Source organism: Cyprinus carpio, unplaced genomic scaffold (genome assembly GCF_018340385.1).
Source record: "Cyprinus carpio isolate SPL01 unplaced genomic scaffold, ASM1834038v1 S000006625, whole genome shotgun sequence".
Taxonomy (NCBI): domain Eukaryota; kingdom Metazoa; phylum Chordata; class Actinopteri; order Cypriniformes; family Cyprinidae; genus Cyprinus; species Cyprinus carpio.
Genome location: NW_024879257.1, coordinates 225,032 through 253,024, shown reverse-complemented (window position 1 = coordinate 253,024; position 27,993 = coordinate 225,032). Strand labels below are relative to the sequence as shown.

Below are 27,993 nucleotides of genomic sequence, written 5' to 3'. Positions count from 1 at the left end.
ATGGACAAAACCAAAGAGTTTGGCCTGTTCTCCAAATTATGGTTGTCAAATGCAGTTTCTGCTGAACGTTGTGGTGAAACAGACAGACAGGTGTCAAACTGACTGTCTTCTCGTTGTAGTGTGACATGCACAGACAACTATAGCGTAGACAATATGTGAGAAAAGTCTAGAAACAAATATCAAGATGAAGTAAATAGGGGAAGTATTCCACTCAATTCAGTACGTATAGTATGTTGTCATTGATCCTTGATCAGTAACCATAAACATTCTAAAGATGTATTCTGCAGTCATGCATGTGGGGTGCTGAAAAACTTCACATCATGTACTTATAAACCTTTTTGACCGTTTTCTTTCTCTGTGCAGGGTTTAATAGAGAAATAATCTGGCTGCATTTTAATAAAGTGCCGGTAAGCTTTAAAAACGAATGCAAAAAACACTATACAGATATTATAAAAGTTGCCATACAAACTCAATTTCCCGGATTTTACAATGCAAAGCAAACTTTTGTTCCACAAAAAAAAAAAAAAAAAAAAAAAAAAAAAAAAAAAAAAAAAAAAAAAAAAAAAAAAAAAAAATGGTTTTAGAAGCTGGCATACAAGTGAAATAAAAAATTAATTGAATTTTCATTACAGTGTGAATTAGCTGTGTAGGCATAATCACAAACTATTTTAATACTTTGGATAAATTTCTGACAGCTTTTAATCTTTCTAGTGAAAGTAAAAGGTTGTTGTGTGCATGAGGCAGAAGTTGGGTTTAATCAGGCTTGGCAGAACAAGGAAGTTTAAAGCAGTTTTACTGGGAAGATTTAGTAGACTTGGCTAGTTTTTACCAGTTTACTTGGAGCTTCAGTAGTAAATTAGTTTATCCAGTCTTATAATGGAGTCAACATGTTTTGGTTACAAAGAAAGTCTTTATGGTCATTAATGGCAAAATGATGTTTAATGAGACGAATCTAGGAGCATGATATTCAGTATATATTGTCCATTGCAACAGCTTTAAAGCTTGAGCTGTTGACCTTGAATGAACGTCCATCTCAATAAAACTGTTAATATAAGACACTGAAATGACACAGCTGCTCATGAGAAAAAGTAAACCATATGGTTGGAATGAGAAAAGGATGAGGAGGGAGTAGAGAAGAGAGGTGAAAAACCTTTCACAGGACCAGGGGTCGACAAAATCCATCCGCATCACACATGGTCACATGATCTTACTGGGCTTCAGGCCCAATTGAACACAGGCCAAGGCCATTCGTGCTACCTTTTAACTTCTGTCATGTCAAAAAAGCTGAATTTCTTTGAAATAAAACATTAGCCTCAACTTTACAAAACAATGCAGTTTATGGATTTTGGACTGTACATTTGGAGTATAAACTGCTGATCCTAAAAACCTCAGTGAAAGCGCAATGATGCTTCAAGTGCTGAAATGAAAGAACTTCCGAAAAGAAGTGCTGTGAATCTATGTACAGGACACACAGGAAATTCCATCATTTAATTAAATCAGCTTATCATAGAAAAATGTTGTTTGTTTGTCTCCCGCCCCCCAAACGATTATAGGCCATTAAAATTACCATTTCATTCGTTGTGTTTTCAACAGAACGAGTTGTCACGATTTTGTCGGCTTTTTTTTGGACAAAAATAATGCAGATTCCCAACATTCAACACTTTGGTTTTAGATATCTGCAAATTTTTGTTTGAGGTAAAAAGAGTAAAATGACTTTGGTGCTGGTTGTCAGTAAGAAGTTTTTTTTTTTTTTATTTTTTAATGACTTATCTTATGCTAGAAAGTAATGTAGGTGGGTAAAATATTTTCCTGTTTTTGCTGAGCCCCCCATCACCACCAAAATTGGACAATACAATGTGAATGTACAAACAATGGATAGTTATAAATGTGCAGAGGAAATTGGTTCCATATCTAAGGCGTAGCTTTGGAATTGTGTCCCCAAATTGCTTTTAAAGCTCTGTTGCTGCATGAAGCTGCACCTGCTGTTTGCCAACTCTACTGTACTTGAAAATACTTTGTGTAAAACTTCCCTATATCAGCCCACCAGAGGAAGGGGAAGGGTGGGGGAAAGTGGCAGGAAAATCAGGACCCCCTCCAGCCTCTGACTGTCCGCTGCCTAATGTTTATCATTTTGGAGTAAACTGCGAGTCCGGCTTGAGGGCATACTATTCCCTATAAGGGCTTTGTTTGGGAGTATCACTTGCTTCTGCTGTTTTAGGTCGACAGAGCCTCCACTGACTTGAAGGCAGCCCTTATATGGTCATCACAATACGGGACCACAGCTGTAGCTCCACAAGAACAAGAAAAAAAACAGCATTTTTGCTGTGGAGATTATCACAATGATTATATATGTTTAGCCCATTGGGATGCCCATACAGTTTTTGGCCAGACTGAGTGGTTGTTTAATCAATACTGATAATATTATTTTATATTTCCCAAGCATTTTTTCTTACCCTTTCACATCTAAAGGTGATAATAGTGGTGCCCCCCCTCCTCCCGTGACCTCTGCAGTGTTTGTTAACGAATCATTTTGGGTTTGCTTTGGTGAATCTCTGCAAAAGCTACACTATACAATATTGTTAATGAATTCCAACCAGAACTAAAATTTCATCCATGAATGATGATGTTGGTTGATGTTGCATATTCCATGATAGGCCTTGAACATTGTGGGAGACCCCAATGTATGTGTGTGTGTGTGTGTGTGTGTGTGTGTGTGTGTGTGCGTGTGTGTGTGTGTGGTGTGGATGTGTGTGTATTTAAGACCCAAGTGGTAATGGACTTTTTTTTAAGGAATTGAGTAAGTAAAGGGTTTAAATGGATTTAGAGGATTAATGAAAGAAAGAAGAACAGTAAAAAAGACAAAAATAATTTTTTGTAAAGTAATTTGTTTGATATGTTTGCAAATAATTACTTTTATTTTAAAATATGCACCTATTCAATTTTATTTGTATGCTTGAATATGTTGAAAATGGAATTTTTGTAAATTAATTTGGTTGAAATGTTTGCAAATAATACTTTTATTTTACAATATGCATCAATTCAATCTTATTTGTATGCCTAATATGTTAAAGGTGCTGTATGTAGAATTGACACAGAGTGGTTGAACTAGGTATTGCAGTCCAAATTCAAAATGTTGGAGAGGGTTTTTTTCACCCGGCTCCTCCTCCTCAGACTTGGTAACCCTGGATGCTGAAATACAATTGGGTAAACTGGCTAGTGGGCAGGCTTCACAAACCAAAACAAAGACCGTCATTCCGGCCCGGAAATGAACATTTTTTCAAAGGAGAATAACTGATTATAGCATTGTTTTTCAGATAAACAAGTATGTTAACTTAGCCAGTTTCTTAACATATCTGCAAACACATTATGGTATTTTTTTTATGCTTTAGTAGAGTCAAAATCTTACATACAGCACCTTTTAAAAAACGCAAAACAAAAAAATTCTTGTCCCGTCACATTTCAGTCCTGTATTAAATGGATCATGTAAATGACAGCATAAATTTTATAATTCAAATCGACGAAATTTGAGTTAATTACAATCTTACCTTGCACTCTACTGAAAGCACTGTTGTGAAATTAACGCCCCGGTTCTGTGAACAGTAAAGCTCCACCTTCTTTGAGTTGATTGGCCATTACAATAACTAAACTTTAAGAATAATGAAGGCAACAATTAGCCATCAGAAATGTTAAAAAAAAAAAAAAAAAAAAAAAGTCAATTAAAATGTAACTTAAATTGGCCATTCCTAATTGTTTGGGGAGACCTCAATGGTGTTACAGCCTGCCTTGAATAGTTTTCCACCTTTAGAACACATGGTATTTAATTAAAGTCTATTGAACAGATCTAATATTGTGGCCAATAATGTTTAAAATTATTATTAGTATTGCTGTAGGGTCATACAAGTCAGAGAATTTTGTAAAAACAAAAAACAAAAAAAACCTTGTTTAAAAAATCTGTTTTTCTCTTAAATTCTAGAGTTTGTCATAAACCCAGCACCAAGATGACAAAAAAGACCCTGAGATGAGGACGAGAAGTTCCTTTTCACGGACAGAGACTTCATTAACAGCCCTGTTGGCCCAGGCAGATTGGTCAGCCCAAAAAGCTGGTATGGATCCCATCGATCTGAAAAACACATGGTTTTGAGTCGGCTGCAGCATCAAAGCGGAACGTGGCGATGAGGTAGCTGGTGGAGCTGATGATGACAATGGAAAATAAAAAACACAGTCAACAAGGATGACATCCAGAAGATGAACCCACCCAAATTCAGCAAGGTGGAGGCTATGGGCAGACTGACCTGCCTGAATGAAGCATCTGTTCTCAATAACCTGAGGGAAAAGATACTTCTCTGGACTCATCTATGTGAGTATGCCATAGTGCGTTGAAATTCTATTTTAAATATAAATTAATGCTATAACAATTTATACCAAGTATGCACTTTACACAGATGCATTAGGTCTTAATGACTCATAGTGGCCCAAACCAGTGCAAAAAGAAAAATGCACTGACAAGTTTTAGGTTAAAAATGCTAATAATCATGGGATTTACAAGTGCTAAAGCTAAGAAAGAGGAACTATGCATTTCCCAAGGTTGAGGGGTTTATACAACTTCCACAGGCCTTCAAACTATTTTTGCACTCGGTAACAAACCATTAGTTAAGCTAATTTTTTGTCTTTTAAATGGAATATGTATCACCTCAGCTGTCAAATATTTTGAGTTAAATTATACAGACTCACAACCAAACTTCCTTAAATGTATATTTTACGACACATTGTACGGGCTCGTTACTGGGCTGCCGCCGTGTCTCTTTGTTGTTCTTTACTTGATGGATTCATAACACTTCATATACAGTGGAAAACCAAGCATGTTATCTTTCTTCAGACATACTCCGGGCTGTTTTGCGTGGTGGTGAACCCCTATAAAATGCTGCCAATCTACTCCGAGAAGATCATTGAAATGTACAAAGGCCAAAAAAAGCGCCACGAGGGACCTCCCCTGTTATATCTACTAACCATCACGGACAATGCTTACAGGAACATGATGCAAGGTGAGGCCTGGCTGCTGGACTTCATTCTCTTCTCTTTACAAGATCTCAATGTTTGGATTTCACAATAGCCATTGTCTTTGAAACTTCAAACTCAAGTGCATAACCAAAGGCATTTTTATTTTACTAATTGGCAACAGAAAAGTGTAGGATCTCTCCATATATCAGTGCGCTCTTTGAATGTCCTTCGTGTTTGGTTGAAATTTTGTTTGTTGAAAGTGTGACAACTCATATTCCAGGTCAGTCATTGGTGAGAGGAACGCGAATGCACACATGTGTCAGCAGGTCACACATCCAATGCCATTTTAACACTTTTTAAACTTTCAAATGATTTTAAAAAGCTGCTGTTACCGTCACAGAGGTTTTGAAGCTGTATTATAGAGTGAAATGAGGTGCTAAATGAAAAGAAGAATATCCGCAAGATGTTTTACACTTCAGTGTAGTTGTTGTGTTGCTAATGAAATTTGTTTATACATCAGGCGCTCATGTTAATGAACTGGAGTCAGATGACAGAAAAGATAAGTGAACAAAACCTCTCTGCAATGTTTGGCAGTGGAATATGCTCAGAAATACCGTTATCTAATGTGAAACTTGCAAAAAATTGCTTTCACAAGAGCACAACATGAATATGCATTGTCACGCTGTTCCTCACGAGTAATTGCTGCTAAGTTCACCTGCTCATTACACGGTTTTACTTGAAGACAAGTAGGGGAGGGTAAAGAAGAACCCAAAAAAAAAATCCCCCCTGCACGAATCACTGTCTCGCGTCGCTGTACATTCCTTGACAGATCATTGGCACAATGGCATGTTGTAGTTCATCATGGCCGACTCATTTCCCTGTCTGTATGATAGACTGCTTATAACGTTTCTTGTTCGACAGCCTAAAAATTAGTCGGTCAGCTTATGAGCATACCTAAACACCTACATGACAAGACATCTTTAACATGTTTAAGAGGGAGTATCTATATCCTGTTGCGAGGGCGATGATGAGTTAAAATCGCAGGCATGATCAGGGTCCATGAGCGTCAGTTATTCTACATTCCCTGCTAAGGCGTACTCCTGATCTCTCTTTAAGTCTCATCAAGGTCTCTCCATGCGTTGACCGAGCTGGTGTAGCACTTGTCGTAATCTGAACTCAGGAAATTTTACAAAAAAAAAAAAGCCATAATGGATGTAATAGACAAAATAAGTGACAATTGTTTTTCGATTATTTAGTATAGTGGCTGGGCTAGGTTTGAACCAAAATGCCTTTATCGTTTTTTTTTTTTTTAAGGGGTCATATGATGTCGATTTTAAATTTTCGCTATTCGCTTGGGAGTTTTACATAGGCCTTGGGGCAATAAAGAAGGCATACTTAATAGTTGGTTCAAATACTCAAGTCTGCAAATCCAAAGAGATACTCTTTATAAAGGCATCAATAATATGTTAAGAGGCTATACTCCCCATGTTAAAGAGTTGTAAGCATTTTTCCATAAGCACGCTTGAGGCATTTCAGGGACCATCACAGCACAACGCTCTGGATGACTGGCCAATCACAGCCAACCTCGCTTTTTATGAGGAGCGTGTCACGCCTTGTAACAATCGATGTTTTCCAGAAGGCAGAAACAATACTTAGCAAAGTATGTGGAAAATCATGTGTTTTTTTTTTACCTTAAACTGCATACACACATTTCATATACACCAAATTCGCGTTAGTACAAAATAAGGTTCTAGTTAGGGCATGCTATCATACTGATCCCTTTAAGGATTCTGTCGGGTTTTACAGTTTGTCCCTGACTTGTGGCCTTTATATGAATCAGATTGCATGAAACAGTTGCCAGAACCACTGCATTTTAATAACGAACCAGAACAATATGCTACATTACAGAAGTCGCGCATTTTTATTTGGTATGAGCAGGATTGTATAATTGTCAAAAATTGAAAGCAAACGCCGAATAGTCTTGACCTTAGCTTTGGAAAATTATGTCTACATAAGACGATATCTGCAACGCAACACAAAAACAGCCTATAGGGAAGGGTGCATGAGAATGCAGATTTCACTCTCTGAGCTAGCAGGTGGCACTTGGGGTGGAGGCCAGGACACACAACAGCCGACCTTTTTTTTTTTTCACTGTGGGTGGAGAACATGATGTGTGATTCGTGTGAAAGAGGCATGGCTTTGTCGAAAACTATGCAACAGTAGACTAAGGAAGATGGGTTTTTTGCATAGGTTCAATTCACGTATGTGTCTACATTGCTTACATATGCCGTTTTTTTCCGTTGTTGTTTTTTTTTTAATTCACAGCCGTGTGTAATTAAAACTGGTTTCCATTTGAAATAAAGAAAAGATATTATAGCCGGGCTATGTAGGTTCTAACTTAGGATAATAAATATTTTGTATTTGAATCTATCGATTCTTGTTGTATATACTTTCTACTAGCTGGGATAAACAATACCTGCGCATCTTGTTTTCATTCAACTCTCCTTGCTGTGAGTGCAGTTTCCCCAATGGCATGTTTAGATGTGGTATTCTGTGTGCTGAATGCCTCGATTTGTGCTTAAGTTAGGAAGACACAGAGACGGGAACAGACTTCATGCTGTACGGTGGAAACCTGGCCCTAGTTGAAGTCGATATCCAAAATGACCAATAGTGCAGATCAGCTGTGTTTACAGACAGAAGACGTTCTAATAGTGCTTGAGCTGTAATCCAGTCGAGGCTCAGACATTCAGACTGATTAGCTGGTTTGGCGTTCGCGAACCCATACCTCCAGAATCTAGGGAAATAGACACCAAGCTCCTGCCTATTTAAAGTTGAAGTATAAAATTCATTGTATTAGAATTGTTCAAGGAGGATCATATTTTGTTTTCACCTTAAAATCATATCACTTCTTGTAATATATTATCGCAGTTAATATGTTTTTTTTTTTTTTTTGTTCGCGCTTTTTAAACAATCCATTGGTGGTACGGTTAGGATTAAAAAACGCTTAAATGGAGCCGTAGGTCATCTGAGATGGTTTTCTAATTGTGAGCAGAATGAATCAATGGATTATCCCATTTGTTGACCTCAGTAAGGATTTTATTGTGTTGCTCTCTCTCAAGAGAAGAGTGGAGTAAATTTGCTTCTTCCACATCAAATCAAGAGATTATTAGAGAATTATGGTGGCAATTATATGGATTTGCTGTAATAAAAGCTGGTATTCATACATAGACCAGTTTAGTTTTACTTTCACGAAGCGTTTCCCGCCTTAGGCTTATAAGCAGCCGCGTAATGTATTTCATGGATGTTGTCGTGCGGTTTCTATGAGCACCAGCCTGACAGTTTTCTTTGCGCTTTGTAATGTCATGTCCTGTCTTTCTACATATGCGAGATGACCCGTCTTATTCTGTTGCACTGTTCATTTTTTCATTGTTTATAATTTGCTGCGCTAAAATAATTGCAGTTAGTCTAAGAAGTATCCCTAGCTGATAGTCTCAGCTTATAAAGTGTCCTTGAGTTCATGGGAACGTAAAGAACAATATAAAATTAAAACTTATTAGTATTCTTAAAGTCCTTGCTTCTGCACCAGGACGTCGCAGTGGGCTGGGCAGAATGAACTTAAAATTTTTGTGTTTCGGTGAAACTACAGGAATGAAATAGACATCAATAACACACGCTCATATTCATAAGCATACCTCATCAATGTCTAGAGCATTAAACCAGCTAATCATATGTCTCAGACCCTTCAGCAACACTTATATACGTTATATCCTAATTGAATAAGCATATAAGTCTTGAAATTTACTGGATGCAAAAATGAACGTCCCATGATTAATTAAATATCTAAATACTCTCGGTTTGCTTTAATTCAAGAAATTGTCATACATTAGCAGCTGACAATATTCTTATCCCTTACGAAAATTAACGCATGGTTATACTACAATAAAACCAAAGCACATAAAACCAGATTTATTTCATAAGGGATGATGGGCTAACACACATTAGCTAAATCGATAGAAGATAGTAACAAGCTAAACTTGATTGACTAAATAGAAATAACTGGCAACCCTGTTTTAGAAGTACCTTGAGAGTCTAAAGACATTTGAGTACCCATCAGTGTCTTGTATTAAGTCTTCATTTTTGAAGGTGGGCTTGTACAAAACAATAACAAAACAAAATAAAAATGCAATTTGAAATGTTTTTTATCTTGCATTTTCTGTAAACCACAGCATTTAATCAAAAAAAAAAAAAAAGAAAAAAATAAAAAATTGAGAGCTCCTATAATGATTTAAAAAAAAAAAATGATCAATGTCATCCTGACAGTGGTTTAGAGCAGGGGGCATTTCCATCTGCGTCAGAGGGGTTACTGGTTTACATTCCTGAAAAAAGTAAAGGCAGTTTTTGATGAATTTAAGACTAATGATCAAATCCCTCAAGTCTAAAGCCTCTTCTAATACTAATATTTAACAATTAAAATGTGGTCAGTTGCAAAGCACTCCTTCTACTATTACAGTGGGAACAGGGCGATGAACTCCTACGGTCACGGCCTCCTCCGATTCAGTGTACGCACAGGGTAAAAAAAAAAAAAAAAACAAAAAAAAAATATGCCCTCTGTTCGCTGAATTCTAAATCTAATTCTTTGGCTCCTTTATGTTTTGTTTTTTAGTCATCACACTGGGCATAATTGGTTTGCGCATCTCTAGGCACGCCTGTCCTGAGAAAACATTGAAAAAAACATGCGAAACGATAACTGTTTCTCTAGCATGAAAAGATCTAATAAAATGATGGTTCAATGGCGATATCATTGTTTTAACATTTGTGTGGTAATAAAACTAGCTTGTGAAATATGAGGATCGTTAACATAAAATGGTGTTGATTCGGATGTGTCATTGTTGGAGGTCACGCATTTGATAAGGTCCCGCCAAAACTTCCTCTTAGTGGTGGGAATACGGAACTGCGAGTGGGGCATTTAGAACTTTTGCTGGAGGGTAAACTGCTCTGGTCTAGGGCAGCAGAATTCTCTAATGATATCAGATGTTTCCACTTGGCGCATCGGCTGACCTTTTTTTTTTTGTGAGGAGCTGCTCTCAAAGAGTCTTTTTGAGAGACGGAGGAATGATTTTATTATTAAAATGTACTGTTATAACTGTTAAAACACACGGATTGTTAAAAAAAGCAGACGATCCTGAGGCTCTATTAAAAATCACACGTGTTTTCCTGCATACATCTTATCCTGCATCTGCGTGCGTATGGAGAATAGTCGGCAGTACTTCAATCACCATTTGGCTATGGCTATGTAACGCTATAACCAGTATTGCATTTTACTATACTTTCATAAAGGTCAAAAACACTTGCTCTAGCATAACAAGGCAGCGTAAAGTGCCGCCATAAAATGGCTTTATATGTGGATTGGAGGAGTGTTTTGAGTGAACTGATCTGAGGGCATCCGCTGCCCTGCCAAAGACCAGCCGCTTGGGCTGCAGGCCGGGCCTGTGGATCCCAGCCTCATTTTCCTAATATGGAAATGTTAAAGCTTGTCAGAATGAAGGTTCTAGCTCATATCTCTTTCATTTCCTCATCATAGAAGGGCAATAGTGCACTGTAACCCCTTACAACAAGGTAAATTATAGATGATAATTCAAAAAAATCAATCAAAAGTAACAGTGAAGACTTAAATTATTACAAAAAAATATTTAAAATAAATGCTGTTGTTTTGAACTTCACAATCACAGTTTCCACAAAAATATTAAGCAGCACAAATGTTGTCAACTTTAATTATAAGAAACATTTCTTGAGCAGCAAATCAGCATACTAGAATGATTTATGAAGAACCATGTGACACTGAAGACTGGAGTAATGATGCTGAAAATGTCAGAAAACAGACAACAGTTATTTTAAATTGTAATAATATTTCACAATATTGCTATTTTACTGGGGTTTTTTAAATAAATGCAGCCTTGCTGAACATGAGAGATGTCAAAAACCATTTATTTCAAACAAATTTTCTCCTAATGATTTATAATTTTCTTGGTATCTCTGTTCATGTGTTTTGTATTCACTGCCATTACTTTTCCTCTGTTGATGGTCATAAATAAGGTGGACAAGCTGAAAAAATACATGACCTCTGTACACAGCAAATATAGTGCCAGTTAGTGTCAAGACACCTAATACTTATATTTATAAGTATACAACATTTCTATTCATTCCTTTCAAAAAAACTCAAAAAAACATCAAATTTAAAACTGTAATGCTGTTCTTTTGATGCCTTGCAAAAAAACTGGTATTTTGATCATAGGTATTATTGAATGAAAGAACACAGTTTTGTCATTCACTGTTGCTTTCTTCCTAGTGGCGAATCAGGTGCTGGGAAAAACATGAAAACACCCTTTAAGAAAAGTCATCCAGTATTTGGCTGTGGTAGCGCCGTCCCACAAAGGCAAGAAAAAGAAACAAAGCGCTATGGTACAAATAGTCTGAAAAGTTCTTCTTTCTCTCTTTGATAACCTCCTGTCTCTTTTTGATAACCTCTGTCCTTACTTTGACCTCATTCTTTTTGAATCAAAGTCTGACATTCTGAATCCTTTTAAATTACTAAGTAATGATGTGCAAAGGTCAAACTTTTGAACAGATAAGAACATTCCTTTCAGTCTTTAATGTTTTGATATCATATTCCATTTATCACAAAGATTATGCTGGCTCTTGTACTGGCTTTTTATTTTACCTGATGCGTAAAATATGTTTTGGATTATATGCTGTTGAGCCATTTGTATCCCATAAGGAAATCAAGACTTGTTGTACATTTGCTAAAAGAAGAGAAACCAGTGAATGCAACAGAATGCTCTTAGTTTACACTTATCTAATGACGAATTTCCTTAATGAATTTCCTCAAATAGCAACATACAGGACAACAGTTTGCCTATGTGAGTAAAAAAGGATTGTGTAAAACTTCTTGTGTGGGTTTGAGAGTTTGCATGCTTGAGTTTCTCACTGAAAGAGTGACATTAGACAAGTCTTACATGGAGGGACCACCTCTAAACAAAACCACCCATTATGGCTACTGTTTAAATGTTGTAGACAATGTGCCAAAGAGCTCCAGTGTTCGCATGATGTTTAAAAAAAATCATTATATAAAAATAATGTAAAATCAAGATTATGCCCGTTAGATCATTATTGGTACCATTCCCCCATCTGAGATGTAGTTAACTTTTTCTTTGCCAGGCGGATGCCTGGCATTGAGCTAATCTGTCTGGAGCACAGTGTGTGTGCATGCCAATCGTATAGCTTTTATAGTTATTGACAGTCATATCCTTTTCTCATTTTTCCATTATCACTTATTAATCTACCACAGGTTAATGTGCATCATCTGTCAAGCTTCATATGTGTGTGCATAAGGAATAAAAACACCATCTCAGTGTAGATCTGTGCTAATGTGTACTTACTGTGCGATCTGAGAGATATGCAAGGAAACCAAAATATATGTACACATTATAGCTGGTTTTAGAACATTTGGCGTATAACTGCCATGCATATGAGCTTAAGGTATGCCCATAATAGTTATGTTTTTGGTTCCTAAAGTTGTTTCGTTACATTTGAATGCACTACTTTGAAATTTACTAAACACTTCTTCTGATATCCTATTTATAAGTATTTATTTGGGCTCTGAAAAGTTCAAAGTTGAAATTATTGGTGTTTTTTTCTTTTAGGTGGAAAGAACTTAAATAAAGTAAGGTGTATTTGAGTGAGGAGAGAACATCCAGAGTATGTAGATGGAGTAGATAAACGACAGATATTCTTTATTTCCTTCATAAGCTTGTTCATTTCTCCACTGACTGGTATTGATATGAAACCTCAAGAGTTTGCACCCAATTATTTTTCCTACTGTATTCTCTAATTATTTTTTCTAACTTCATGAACATTGATTCAAAACGATGGTCCATTGTATGTGTGTTTGAAAGTTTGAATAGACTACGGATCTGGAAGATTAGACTTTAGTTTAATGTAAAATGAACATTTATGGTACATTTACACGACAACGATGCATTAAAAAAAAATAGTTTTTTTCCTTATGTTTGTTTGTTTCATTACCATCTGTACACAAACACATTCACACGGATCCACAAAAATGCTGTATTATGTACGCCAAGCCAGTAGTTGTAGATTCACTTTGTAAAGAAACACAACGTGTCTTTGTTTCAAAACTTAGCATATTTTTAGGCCCCCAAAACTGAATGAATGACTAAAAAGAATAAAAAGGTTTATGGTTTTAGTTGAAAACAATGTTGTGTAAATGCCCCTTAGCCCACACTTTAAAGTCCCCTAAACTGCATCATTCGTCATGAATTTTTACTAAACATTTTTCATTTTTGTCTTTTCCATCTTTCTTTTCTTTTGAGTGCTTAATAGTCTATAAAATTTGTTTAAAACGCATTGATTTCTTGCTGACATTTAATTGCACTATGGGCTATTTTTTAAACTTGTTATATTTTGCGATGGAGCGCAAGAGAAAACACGAATGTTTTGAGTTCAAATATAACGCAACTCCGCTGCACATTCCTCTTCCATTCCATACCACTCACATACTCTGACTGGCACTCTGTGGACCAATGAAGCTGTCATCTGTTAGCTGATATGATTTTACCCTGAGACCACTGAAAGAATCTGCCAAATTCAGCCAAGTGCTTTATGAATGTTGATACAGTCTACCAACTCTGTCCTCTTTCTTCCCAACAATCTCTCTGTCTCCATCATTCTAAATGTCACTTCTTCTGTTTCTTTTCTAGTTTACTTTATTTTTCTTTGTCAGTATCTGAAGCTATCAGCGATCTCTTTCCCCTTCGTCAGAGTGAGCGGCAAGGCTGGTTATCTCTGGTAGTATCTTCTTTTTGGGTCTAGATAGTTTCTTTTTTTTGATGCTCAGTAAGAAAGACAAAAAAAAATCGAAAGTTTTTGTCCAACGGTTGAAAACCATTTTCTGCCTTTTTTAAGTCTCAAAATGAGAATTCAATTATGTGGTCAACTGAAACGAGAGGCTTTGTGACTCAAAAGCAGCAATAATGCTCTCTACGGACTCGGGGTTGCATACCCACTGAGTACGTTTGTCCTGTTTGAAGTGAACGCTTGAAGATTCTATTCACGAGATATCCATGTCATGAACCCGAACCCCATTTATATGTCCCTTTCCGCTACATGCTTATTATGACCGCCAAAACCAAATCCCTCTTGATAAACCTTGTATAATGTGGACATGCTGGCAGGGCTTTTTCTTTCTTCAACTGCATAAGATTTGGCATCTGGAAACAGAACCGCATTCTTTTGGATATAGGGGATTATGCCCCAAATAAATGGACATGACCTAACTTGTTTTTGTGCAACTGAGATTTTAAGGTACTTGTATCTTTAAGCACACATCCACGATTATTTTTGTGGCTAAATGTATTACAGTTTCGCCAATTTTTTTCGTCCTGCAAAACATTTATAAATTATTAAGTTGCATTGTACTCTAAAGAGTGCCTTTTTGTTAGCTGTCCTTCTGACTTTTTATTTGTGCATCGTCTTGTTTTTTTCTTTTATATTCCCAATCTCTCTGGCTCTGTCCCATTCTCCTTTTTTCTCTTCCTTTTTTCTTGGTGTTTTCACTTGTTTTTGCTAATGGAATGATTCCTCATTACTTTCTACCCCTGGTAACCGTAGGTGAGCTGGCAAAAGCAACTACTGCAGGCCAATCCATTCTAGAGGCCTTTGTAATGCCAAGACCATCAAGAATGACCATGACAACTCTTCCCGATTTGTAAGTTTGCGAAGATCGTGCTTGATCGTAATTATAGCAGATTCCCCACACAACGGCCTGTCCCCCAATCATCAACCAAGACGTTGAATTAATTACTGGTTTCATCAAAAAAATTGTCTTTACAGGGCAAATTCCATCCGCATATAACTTTGATGTGACAGGTTCATAGATTAGTTGGAGCCAACATGAGACCTGTATCCTTGTGACTTGTAAATGAGAGAGCCAGACACAGATGGCAGAGCAATCCGCACATCCTGAAATTAATAATACAATTAGAATATGAATTGAAACAGTTTTATCTCTGCAAAGTTTCACCTTAATGCAAATCACTTCAGATCTGTTTGAGAAATCTCGTTTGTATCAGAACAAGCAAAAACTGAAAGAGCTTTCCACATCTTCTATAAACTACATGTGTAGCTGGAGCAAAGGGAGAAAATTACGTGGTAGGTGGAGACACTCAATTTGTCAGTAACATATTGGTATATTGTGACAGTTTTTCATTGGATATAACCTAAGACTGACACAGACAGACTGAGTATTATAATGAAGGGATAGTTCTTGCATAAACGGTACTGTGCTGCGTACTGTGTGCTATATGTCTTGTGGATTTTTATTCTCTATTGGCAGAGGAGCTTTTGCTTGAAAACTTCAACAACTACCGTTTCCCCTCTTCTTCCTCTCGGCTGGGCCATGTCACAGATTCCCAGGCAACCCAGGATGATGAAATGTATGAAGAAACCATGGAGGCCATGGATATCATGTGCTTCAATCACTGTTGGAAGAAAGAACGGTATTAAATAGCAGTGAAAAAATACACATGGTGTCCATAAACAAGATGAACGTTTCTATATGTATTAAGAGTTTAGTAAATAAGCCTGAGTTGTATTTATTTTTGTCAGATGTCCTCAAAGTTGTCTCAACTGTGCTTCAGGGTTGGGTTAACATTGAGTTCAAGAAAGAGAGGAAACCAGGACCAGGCTACCATTGCCAGACAACACAGGTCCACAAACATTGGGGAAAATGCCCAATTAAAGACTTCTCAGGGCTAATATAAATTCATAATGACTGCTGAAACGTGTGTCCCATTCTCAGCTGCCCAGAAAGTTTGTGCCATCTCCAAGGCATTAATGTGACAGACTTCACACAATCAGCCATTCTGACAACCACGTATTAAAGTGGGGTCGTGAGGTTGTGCAGAAGGCCCAAACCAAAGAACAGTTGAAGAAGAGTGTATAGGTTGTGTCTTGTGTAATGTCGCTTCAGAATCTGTGATGAAACTGTAAATCCCCTGCATGATTGTCATTATGGGAAGTACGTACAGTATTAACAATCATATAACTTTTTTTTCCCCCTTACAGGCTGATTTTGCCATTGAAGCTTTAGAGCTAAAGCCAATGTAGGAAACGTTTGTTCCGTTGAATTCTTCTAAGAGTTAATAAGGCACGTGGACAAGACGAAACGTCAGGGTGCCTCATTCCTTGGGATCTTGGATTGCAGGCTTTGCGCGAAGCGCTTTGAGGATCTGAAAAAGTGTGGTTTCAATGAATTAAGATTGAAAAAACAAGATCACACGTATTTTAAGGACGCTAAGGCAAACGTATTAAAGGCTAATGGCAGTACTGTTTGTTCTTTATTCAGGACAATTCGTTTGAGCAGCTCTGTGCATCCAACTACACCCCAAATGAGAAGCTTCAGCACCTGTTCAATCAACCCCACCATGTCATCCTCCTGGAGCAGGAAGAGTAACCAGCGTGAAGTGCAGTCGAAGGGAAACTTTATTGACTTTGGCTGGATTTGCAACCTTGCCAATTGAGCTTATTTGCAAAGGGCCGGTAAGTTTGAGTGTTGTGTACATTTGCAGGAACCAAATGATTCTGCTGTAACAGGCAAACTTTTGTATGGAATTCTCTTGCGTAGAAGTAATGGTTGGTCTTATTGTTACAGAATGTACTGTCAACTCACTTTACTGAAACTCCTCCACAGAACAATCCTCCAGGCATCCTGCTCTGCTGGATGAAGAGTTGTTTGTTTTCCAAAGGCAACAGATGTTTTCCTCCGTGGGAGACCTTGCAACAAACACTCATTTAATCATACTCAATTTGCTAAAAAACCTAAATCAACTGAAGGACAAGACGGAATTCTCTGTGCTTTCACTTATGCCTGGACGGTTGAAGTTCAGACTTAAAGGAAAATATTATATTTATTTGATTTACATCTGGAGAGTATTGTGATTCATCAATGTGCATGTAATACCCAAGAATCCAGACTCTGGGGCATATTCAGAACTCAAGAACAGGCCTGCAATATACTGTACGGAATTGTGGTTTGTGATAATCATGTCCAGCTTGAATTTTGTGGAGATTGTTAACAAAAATGCAGACATGCACAGTTCATTCCTAGTGAATTTTTCACACTCTGTATTTAAATATATCATGACCCCAACCTACCCTTTCTCAATTAGGTGGACTACAATGCCATAAGTTTGGTCTGACCAAGAACATGGACCCCTTAAATGACAATGTTACAGCGCGCTGCTCAATAATTCCTCCAATCCATGTTGTGCAGATCTGTGGAAGGATGGTCAGTATCAGCTAAACAAGCTTCTCATATTTCATACAACTATCCACCAGTCAGCTGCGACCACTGAATGTATGTTAATAATTGGTGTCACAAATAGAAACCGGATCTACATCTTTTTTTCGTTTTGGTTAATCAAAGCACAGTATTGGCATCAAAAGAGTAATGGAGATAAAAATAATTGCTGACATATCTATATTTTTTATTTCTCAGTCTGACCGTGGGGGGTAGGGTTTGGATTGGAAACCATTGCCAAAATGGTCAGACAGCTTCGCACCTGGTGCATCCTAAGACCAAGAAGGGCAAATGTTCCGTACTGTGGGCCAGCTTTAAACAAAGAGTCTTTGGCCAAACTAATGACCACACTGCACAACACACAGCCAAACTGTTGTCCGTTGCATTATCCCTAACCATGAGAAAGCGGGTACGTCACTTCACTGCTGCATACCATGTTAAAATTGGTGGTACCCACCCATGCTGTTTGGGCACAGGTTCATCATTTTCAGTCTAGTTTTATATCTGTCTTATATGCATGTTGAAGGTACTTTTTTTTTTCACCTTCAGGCAGGAAGGGAAAGTTGGATGCCCACCTGGTGCTTTGAACAGTTTGAGATGTAATGGTTTGTGCTAGAGGGCATTCGTATCTGCCGCCAAGGATTCCCTAACAGAATTGTCTTCCAAGAGTTCAGACAGCGGTGGGTAGCTTTAAATTATTTTAGACTGAGATTTTCATTTAGTGAGACTAACTGTCTTATTGACCTTGTCTAACTGCATATCAAGTTAAAAAAATAGTATAAAAAAAAATCTCCAGAATGACATTGCACGATTCACAACATTCAAAAAGTAAAAAATACCACTTGCTTCCTGGACTCGAATTTGCAGTTCAATACAAGTGTGATTTTACTATGTTGTGCCGAATATATTACATGGTACAGGTTATCAGATGTAATACAGTTCTTTTTATTTTACCTTGACATATAGATATGAGATCTTGGCACCAAGTGCTATCCAAAAGGGCTTCATGGATGGCAAGCAGGCCTGCTGTCTGATGGTAAGATGTTATCCAATTAAATCTTGTTAATAAGCATGTCATAGAAAGACTTCTCTTTTTTTCAAAAAGAATTTCTTGAGTCAGGAAGGTTTCAGATGCAAAATCAGACTTGATCAGACAGATGCCTGCCGAGCTCACATCCCATTTTATATTGTCTCAACAATGATTTCATCATCACGTTTTACTCCTCTTTTTTTCTTCATGGAATTTTTCAAAGTATTCTTGCCAGAGTTATTTCATTACTCTGCTAACTTGTATCTAATTGTGACATCCAATATTCATACCTAACCTTCTCTGTAGATCAAGCACCTGGACCTGGACCCCAAACCTGTACCGTATTGGTCAGAGCAAAATCTTCTTCCGCACAGGAGTCCTGGCCCAGCTTGAAGAGGAGCGTGACTTGAAGATCACAGTCATAATCATTGCCTTCCAGGCACAGGCCAGGGGATTCCTAGCTAGAAAGTGGGTAGAGTTTATAAATATAGCTTTTTTCAAAATGGTAATTTGCAATTTGAGTTCTTCTTATTTAAAACTCTGTGCAGGGCCTTTGCTAAGAGGCAGCAACAGCTAACAGCTATGAAGGTGATCCAGAGGAACTGTGCTGCTTATCTGAAACTCAGGAACTGGCAGTGGTGGAGACTCTTCACCAAGGTGAAACATTTTCCTGCAAAAATGTGGTTTCTTAGTAATATGTTAAAGGGTTTCTGTTAGTATTCATCTAAAACATGTTTCCATCAATACCCACAGGTGAAGCCTCTCCTCCAGGTGACACGCCAAGAAGAGGAGATGAGTTTTGAAGGGAGGAGGAGCTCCAAAGAGCCAAAGAATCTGCCCAAAAATTTGAGACAGAGCTAAAAGATGTTTCAGTGAAACATGCACAGGTATGACTAAAGTCTTACTTTGTCCTCTTACGTTTAATAGCAATTAATCATACACTGATTATACAATATATTCCTTTCATCCTTTAGCTTATGGATGAAAGGAACCAGCTCCAGGAGAAAGCTGCAGGCTGAGACAGAGCTCTACGCAGAGGCGGAGGAAATGAGAGTACGGTTAGCTACCAAAAAACAAGAACTTGAGGAGATCTTGCATGAGATGAGGCCAGGTTGGGAGGAGGAGGAGGATCGTGGTGCAGCCTTACAACTGGAAAAGAAGAAAATGCATGAACAGATCAAAGTAGGTTTTCATTTATTGGTTTTCATCTCACAGGCAACAAGCACTTGTTCAGATTCAGTCCTTAGATATATTTAAATGCTTCTATTTAGTGGCTCTCTCTTTGTCTCTAAAATAATGTTCTAAGGATCTTGAGGAACATCTGAAGAGGAAGAAGATGCTGCTCGTCAGAAGTTGCAACTGGAGAAGGTTCCCTGTGATGCCAAGATCAAGAAGCTAGAGGATGATATCCTGATGATGGAGGACCAAAACAACAAATTGCCAGAAGGTTAATTTCAACAAATTTTATTTTTCTTCTTCTTGTTTTTAAGATGACATATTTCAATTTTAAGTACTCTTCATATTTGCAGGAAAGGAAGCTTCTAGAAGAAAGGGTAGCAGACTTTAGCTCAAACCTTGCTGAAGAAGAAGAAAAATCCAAAAACCTGACAAAGCTGAAGAATAAGCATGAGTCAATGATCTCAGAATTGGAGGTTTGTCATTATTTACTTTTGATGCATGATGATAATGTTTGTCTGGAAATCACATTTATGTCTAATTCATTTAATTTCGTTATAAGTGAATATGTTTTTATATATAATCTGTAGTGCGCTTGAAGAAAGAGGAAAGACTCGACAGGAGCTGGAAAAAAGCCAAGAGAAAGTTGGAGGGTGAATCAAATGACCTTCAGGAGCAGATTGCTGAACTTCAAGCTCAGATTGCTGATCTGAAAGCCCAGCTCGCTAAAAAAGAGGAGGAACTTCAGGCCGCACTGGCACGGTATACAGATCTTTAATTTTTGATTTTTTTTGTAGATTATTTCATCACAGACAAACGTCTTAGAAATGAAGCTATATTGAAGATACTTTCATTTGTAATTCACACAGAACCCTACAGTAACCTTTTTAATCCCTTTGCATTTCTGTTTCAGATTGGAGGATGAGACAGCTCAGAAAAACAACAATGCACTGAAGAAGATCAGAGAGCTGGAAGGACACATCTCAGATCTTCAGGAAGATCATTGAATCAGAGCGGGCTGCCCGGAATAAGGCTGAAAAAACCAAGAGAGACTTGGGAGAAGAGCTTGAAGCCCTCAAATCAGAGCTGGAGGACACACTGGACACCACAGCCACTCAGCAGGAGCTCAGGTTTGTGTAGATACAAACATCTGCTTTTTAATCTGACATGCATTGAATTGATTTAATATAGCACAAATAATTAATGCATATTTTTTTAGGGCCAAACGTGAGCAGGAGGTGACTCTTTTTGAAGAAAGCCATGGAGGAGGAGAGCCGTGTCCATGAGGCCCCAGGTGCAAGAAATGAGACAGAAACATACCCAAGCTTTGGAGGAGCTTACAGAGCAGCTGGAGCAGTCCAAGAGGGTAGGCAACCATATCAAATATCAATGCTATTTCTGTTCATATGTTTACATTCTGAAGAACTCCTAGTGCTAATGTAAAACATATATGAAATGCTTCTTAGGTAAAGTCAAACCTGGAGAAAGCCAAGCAAGCTCTGGAGAAGGAAACATCAGAGCTCCATGTGGAGATCCGTTCTCTTACTCAAAGCAAACAGGATGTGGAAAACAAGAGGAAGAAAGTGGAAGGACAGCTTGCTGACCTGCAGTCTCGTTTCAATGACAGCGAGAGGCAGAAAGCTGAGCTGGGGGATCGGGTCTCTAAAATCACTGTGAGTAATGGCAGAGGATTATTATCATTAGATATGTTTATGTCACTTTTGGGAAAACCTACAGTACAACATGTTTGTTACTGTATTTAAACGGTGTTTCTTGCTCTGCCGAGGTGGAACTAGAGAGTGTTACCAACCTTCTTAATGAAGCAGAGAGGGGAAGAACATCAAACTTAGCAAGGATGTAGCTAGCTTAACTTCTCAAGTGCAAGATACACAGGTATGTGCAATGTTATGTAATGTTCTTTGATTTATAGCTTCAAAGCAGAAGCATAAATTAGCAACGTGAACAGGATTTGAGTTGTTGGCTGACTTGCATTCGGACATTTTTAGGAGTTGTTGGCTGAAGAGACGAGACAAAAGCTCCAGTTCTCCACCAAACTACGTCAAATGGAGGATGACCGTAATGCCCTTCAGGAGCAGCTTGAGGAGGAATCGGAAGCAAAGAGGAATGTGGAGAGGCAAGTTTCGACACTGAACATTCAGGTAAGCTTTACAATAAGATGAATAATCAATGGTCTTGCTCCATTAAAGCCTTATTATTTACATCTTGAATATCCCTTGTGTCCACAGCTCGCTGACTTTAAGAAGAAGCTGGATGAGCTGTCAGGTAACGTAGAACTTTTAGAAGAAGGGTAGAAGCGGCTGCAGAGAGACCTGGAGGCGGCCAATACTCAGTTTGAGGAGAAGGCAGCAGCTTACGACAAACTTGAGAAGACCAAGAACAGACTGCAACAGAGCTTGAGGACACGCTGATGGATTTGGACAACCAGAGACAGCTGGTGTCCAACCTTGAGAAGAAACAGAAGAAGTTTGATCAGGTTTCTTATTACTTCTCAAAACATTACATGTCTACCGAACCAATTAATTTTGCCAGTGGATGTGGGTGTATCTTCACTTCTTCCATTTCCTTTCAGATGCTTGCTGAAGAGAAGAGCATCTCTAGTAAGTATGCAGATGAGCGAGATCGCGCAGAAGCCGAGGCCAGAGAGAAGGAGACCAAGGCTCTGTCTTTAGCCAGAGCTCTCGAAGAAGCCCCAAGAAGCCCGTGAGGAGCTCGAAAGAGCCAATAAAGCCCTTCGTGCTGAAATGGAGGACCTGGTCAGCTCCAAAGATGATGTGGGCAAGAACGTAAGTTCAAATACTGTAAACCACTAAATAAATGTCAATTATAAACAAACCTTTAATTTTAAGGTCAGAGAAATTTCAGTCAAACTCATTTTCAAATTTTAGGTACATGAGCTTGAGAAGTCCAAACGTGGCCTGGAGGCTCAGGTAGAAGAGATGAAGACTCAGTTGGAAGAGCTGGAGGATGAATTACAGGCAGCAGAGGATGCCAAACTGCGTCTGGAAGTCAACATGCAGGCTCTGAAGGCCCAGTTTGAGCGAGATCTCCAGGGCAGAGATGAGCAAGGGGAGGAGAAGAAGAGGCAGTTGATCAAACAGGTGCAGTATTGCTTCTTCACTCAGACTTTGACTTCCATATGTATAGATGGGTTTAAACGGACATCTTCACCAACAGGTGCGTGAGCTGGAAACTGAACTCGAAGATGAGCGTAAGCAAAGGACTGCAATAGCTGCTTCCAAGAAAAAAATGGAAGGAGACATAAAGGACCTTGAGGGCCAGATTGAGACATCTAACAAGGGACGAGAAGAGGCGATCAAACAGCTCCGGAAGCTCCAGGTGAAAACTAAAATTTGTGATTGGATAAATTATTAAACTCCCAATTATAAATGGAGTAATTTAGTAATTATTTGAGTGTGTTTTTATAACTTAGGCTCAAATGAAAGACTTCCAAAGAGAGCTTGATGATGCTCGAGCTGCCAGGGAGGGAAGTTTTATCCAGTGTGCCAAAGAGAGTGAGAGGAAGGCCAAGACTTTGGGAGGCTGAGCTTCTGCAGCTGCATGAGTTGAGGCTACTATGAATAACATACTGAGCCAGTTTTGTCCAAAAAGAGGTGTGTATGTGGCTGTTCATTCAAAACAAATGTATTATTTCCAAGCTAGTACAATTCTGGGTTATTTGAATTGGCTAAATTAGGGTTTCCCAACCAAGTGCTCAGTGATATAAATACAAATATAGAACTACGTTTTAAAAAGTATTTTGAAAAAGTAAATTAAAATAAGCTGATATTCTAATTGGTATTTTAAAAATAAAAAAGACAATAGATAACAAAATAAATTTTAAACATGAGAATATTTTTGAAATTCATTATGCTTATAAACATGCTTGCATTACTTAAAAAGTGGATCTTAAGTAATCAAGTTTCAAGGGTTCAGTTGACAAAAAAAACAAGATTGTGAACTCTTGCAGCCAATTGATTTGCATGATTGTCTCATCTTTATTATTGAAGAATTCAGTTAAATTCTTTTAAATGTAGGATTTTGTCTGCTGCATTGGCTGCAGCTGAGAGGGCTAAAAAGCAAGCTGAAGCTGAGAGAGATGAACTGGGCTGACGAGTTTGGCCAGCAATGCATCTGGAAAGTGCAGTATGACAAATAAAATATAGAACTATTTGAATCCTGTGGAATTTATTATAATCTCTGATAAATCGACTTCCGCTGGAACATGTGGTTCACTGTCACAATTAATGGTAGACATTCTTTAGTGTTTGTATGGGAACAGAGTGTAGTTCTAGATTTCAGTTATGTGAAATGACTCACTTTTAGACATACCAGCACAGTTTATGTACCGAAACGTATCACTCCAAGCACATTCTGATTGAAACTAATATGTGGTTTAACTGAACCTCAAAGATCTGCACTGGCTGATGAGAAGAGACGGCTAGAAGGCGAAGATCCAGTCAGCTGGAGGAAGAGAGCTGGAGGAGGAGCAGGGCAATATGGAGATGCTTAATGAACAAGCTGAGGAAGAGGTGCCCAGCAGGTATTTTGATTTTGAATGAAAATGCCATTACAGAGACAGAGAACTTTGTAATTTGTATGAAAACCATGTCATTTCCTCAAATGTTTTCTTCATCCTTCAGGTTGACCAACTTACCAATGAGCTCCAGGCCGAACGCACCACGTCCCAAAAGAACGAGGGAGAGCGCCAGACAGTTGATGGAGAGGCAGAAATAAAGAGCTGAAAGCTAAACTCCAGGAGATGGAGAACCAAGTCAAATCCAAATTTAAGTCCTCCATCACTGCTCTTGAGGCCAAAGTGGCACAACTGGAGGAACAACTTGAGCAGGAGAGCAGGCAAGTCTTTTATTATAGCAAAGGAATTTCAAGCTGGGGTAAAAGAGTGGCAAGGAGAGACCACAAAAAGGTGAACAAAAAGTTTCAAAAAGATGTCAGAAATCACATTTTGAAGAAAATTAAACCAATGCAGATTTGTGAGATAAAAATATGTATTCATCTCTCCTTCATTCATAAATAGCTTCCTCTATAGTTGTGGAAAAAGTTTATATAAAGCTGCTGTGAAAATAAATATATATATTAAACATAAAAATAGAAATTCTGTTTTTTAAAATTATAATAAAATTACACAATATTGCAGTTTTTTGTAAAAAAAAAAAATTAAAAAAAATTCCAACCTTGGTGAGCATAAGAGACTTATTTCAAAAACTTACCAACCCCAAACTTTTGAAGCATAGTTTATTGGGGCTGGGTTTTGAGACAAATTTCACGATTAGATTCGATTCGATTAAAACCAATTCGAATCGATTCAATATAGCTTATTTTGGATATATATCAGGTACACTAAAACCTCAGTTTTCTCAAGGAAAAAATCTCACACTAATGCTGTAAATATAGTCAGTTTGGTACTACATTACTATAATATTGAAGGTAAAAATTGACTGATTTGTTTTAAAAAAATTACACTTAATAAAGTTTTTAAAATAATAACAGTTACAATTACATAATATTTCTACTTTCAGTTCATTTTTTTAAATATAAACAATAGTGGCTGTCATAAAACTTGATGGATTTATTCAAACATAAATTAAACATTGAAGAACAGTAAAAAATATAATATGTTATATGCTGCTTATATTAAGCAAATTGCCCCCCTCTACGGTTTATTTTTCTTGCTGACCAATGAGTTTATGGTCACCAAATATGTTTTTTCTGAGGTAAATGTGACGTTACGTGACATTGTTTGTGAGATGTTTTATTGACGTCTTTGCGCGGCTGAAACACAGATTGAGAGATTACATGAGACAGGATACGGCTTGTAAAGTTGTACCCTTTCTATTAACTTACCTTCGGATGTTTAATCATGAATCATGTTTATTTTGTGCTGAAGCTGGTGTTAATGTTTAGGAGATGATTAGTTCACGTGCGCTATGCGCTGCAGCCTCTGTTGAACTGAGGCGCTACAGCGATCTGTCACTCCACCATTAAACAGCACCAAAACGCCATTTATTGTTTAAAAATACTGCAATACAATGGACAGAATTTGAAATCTGAGACTTTGTTTCATATTAAAAGTACCAAAGCGAATGCTTATTGTGATATATTGGATGTTCCCTTCAACGTTTCCCTCCATTAACTAAAAACAGGCTAGACTAATCGATTCTTGGGATTTATGAATCGATATTGTTCCATAAAAAATGATAATCGATTAATATCGAGATATCAATATTTTTTTACCCAGCCTTATAGTTTATGTAGATCTCATGATGGCCAATTGAAAAAGTCAGAACTTTTTTAGAACATGATTAAGTCGCAGATTGTGTCTTGTTTGCTGCCGTTTGTTTGTAACTGACGTTTCTTTCTAATGCAGAGATAAGCAGAACACAGCAAAGACAGTTCGCCAGAAGGATAAGAAGCTGAAGGATTTGATGATGCAAGTGGAAGATGAACGAAAACAAGCAGAACAATATAAAGACCAGGTTAGCCATACAGCAGCTATACCTACATTCAAAAGAAAAATCATCTTGTAATACACTATACTAAAATGTAGTGTGCACTTGGCCTGAGAAGTGTTTCTCTTTCACAGGCGGATAAGGCGAATGCTCGTGTTAAACAGCTGAAGAGGCAGTTGGAAGAGAGCGAGGAAGAGTCCCAGCGAATCACCGCAGCCCGTAGAAAGCTTCAGAGAGAGCTGGACGAGGCCACAGAAGCCAATGATACCATGAGCCGTGAGGTCACTACTTCCCTGAAGAGCAAACTCAGGTATGCATAACGCTCCTAAGACGTGGCTCGGCACCCCAAAAAGTACTGAAATCTTGAACTACTGGGCAGTAACTACTCTTTAGGGCCAGTGGTTCCCATTCCTGGTCCTGGAGAACCCTCAACACTGCACATTTTAGATGTATCTATATTCAAACACACCTGATTCAACTCAACAGCTCATAATTTAAGTGATTTAGCAATAATTAATCCTAGGTTACAATTAGTCAGCTTTTATTTCACTCTAACGTTAAAGATTTGTAAACGCCGTTATTATTTGTATATTTATAAGACAAAAGCTTTGAGCAAATTCTCAGCACTTGTAGCAAAGCCCAATCCCTTCCTTTTATAAACTGCAAACCGAAGGATTGTCTATCTCTGTCTATGTTGCAGAGGCAATCCCTGAACCCACACAGTGACTATGCAGGTACCTCTGTGCTCAAAAGTTGACACAGAAGATTATACTCCTCACAAATCTTTCCTTTTACTTGCCACAAACATATTTCCTGCCTGCGAGAGTGAAATATGGTTTATTACATATACTTGGGTTTTGCAGAGTAATGCACATAAGGTACGATAAGTACCCACATCATTCCTAACCCCATCTCCAAAACACAAATGATGACAATATAAAAAATGAATAAAAAAACTCAAGAGATTTCCATCCCTCCACTGAAGCTCAACAGAACCCAGAGTAGCATATATTTTGACCATATTCCCTCTTCACTCTCAAAGCATGGTTCTATTTTTCTGAACCAACCTCATTTATCCTGTTTACGAATGAGGTTTTAACGCTGCCTTTAACCCTCTTACAAATCTGATATCTAATACCACTTTCACTGTAAAAGATGCTTATGGCTGTATTCTGGTAAAATATTTATATAGGACCCCGGTGAAGAAGTGATTTATCTCGGTGTATTTTCAGGTGCATATTTGTACTGCGAGTACTCCCACACCAATCATTCATCAGTTAACCAAAAGCAGACAGTCACATTACTGTAGGTTTATCACATATGAACTGAAAATCTTTTAAATCAAACCCTCTGTGATTACTATTATTCAGTATCATACTATACTTTTAAAGAAAGCAGCATTTTTCAAACCTGGGTTTTCCATAAAATCCATACGTATTCCATCCAGTTTGCTGACTGGTAGATCACTAATTAACTTCTTCCTGGGCTTTTGTGAACAGTTGGGATTAAAAATGGTTTTCACAAAAACATGCTATTTAAGGGCTAACCAAATGTAACAGGTACCAAGCAACCTGCAGTGAAAGTCTTATGTGATTTTACCGCCTAAGATTTGTTGTAAAACATTTCAGGCGAGGCAACGAGCCATCATCCTTCAGCAGTACACAGAGGCGCACAGGTGGTAGCCAGACGGGGAATGATTGACAAGCTCAGATGCTGCAGAGGATGATGCGGACATGCAGGGCGACTACAATGGAACCAAATCTAATGAATAGATGCCTCTTACCTAGTGCTCCAAACATTCTTTTCTTTTAAAAAAAAAACTTATATCAAAAAACACACAATTTTCTTTTACAATGTTCATTATTTAGATTATAATTTTGTTTTGTTTGACTGCAACAATGCACTGCTGTTTGACCAGGCATTTG

General features: G+C 37.9%; 1 pseudogene; it reads left to right on the top strand.

Moving 5' to 3' along the window:
• LOC122134599 lies at positions 1 to 27,893 on the top strand (annotated as a pseudogene).
• The last annotated feature ends 100 nt before the right edge of the window (positions 27,894 to 27,993 follow it).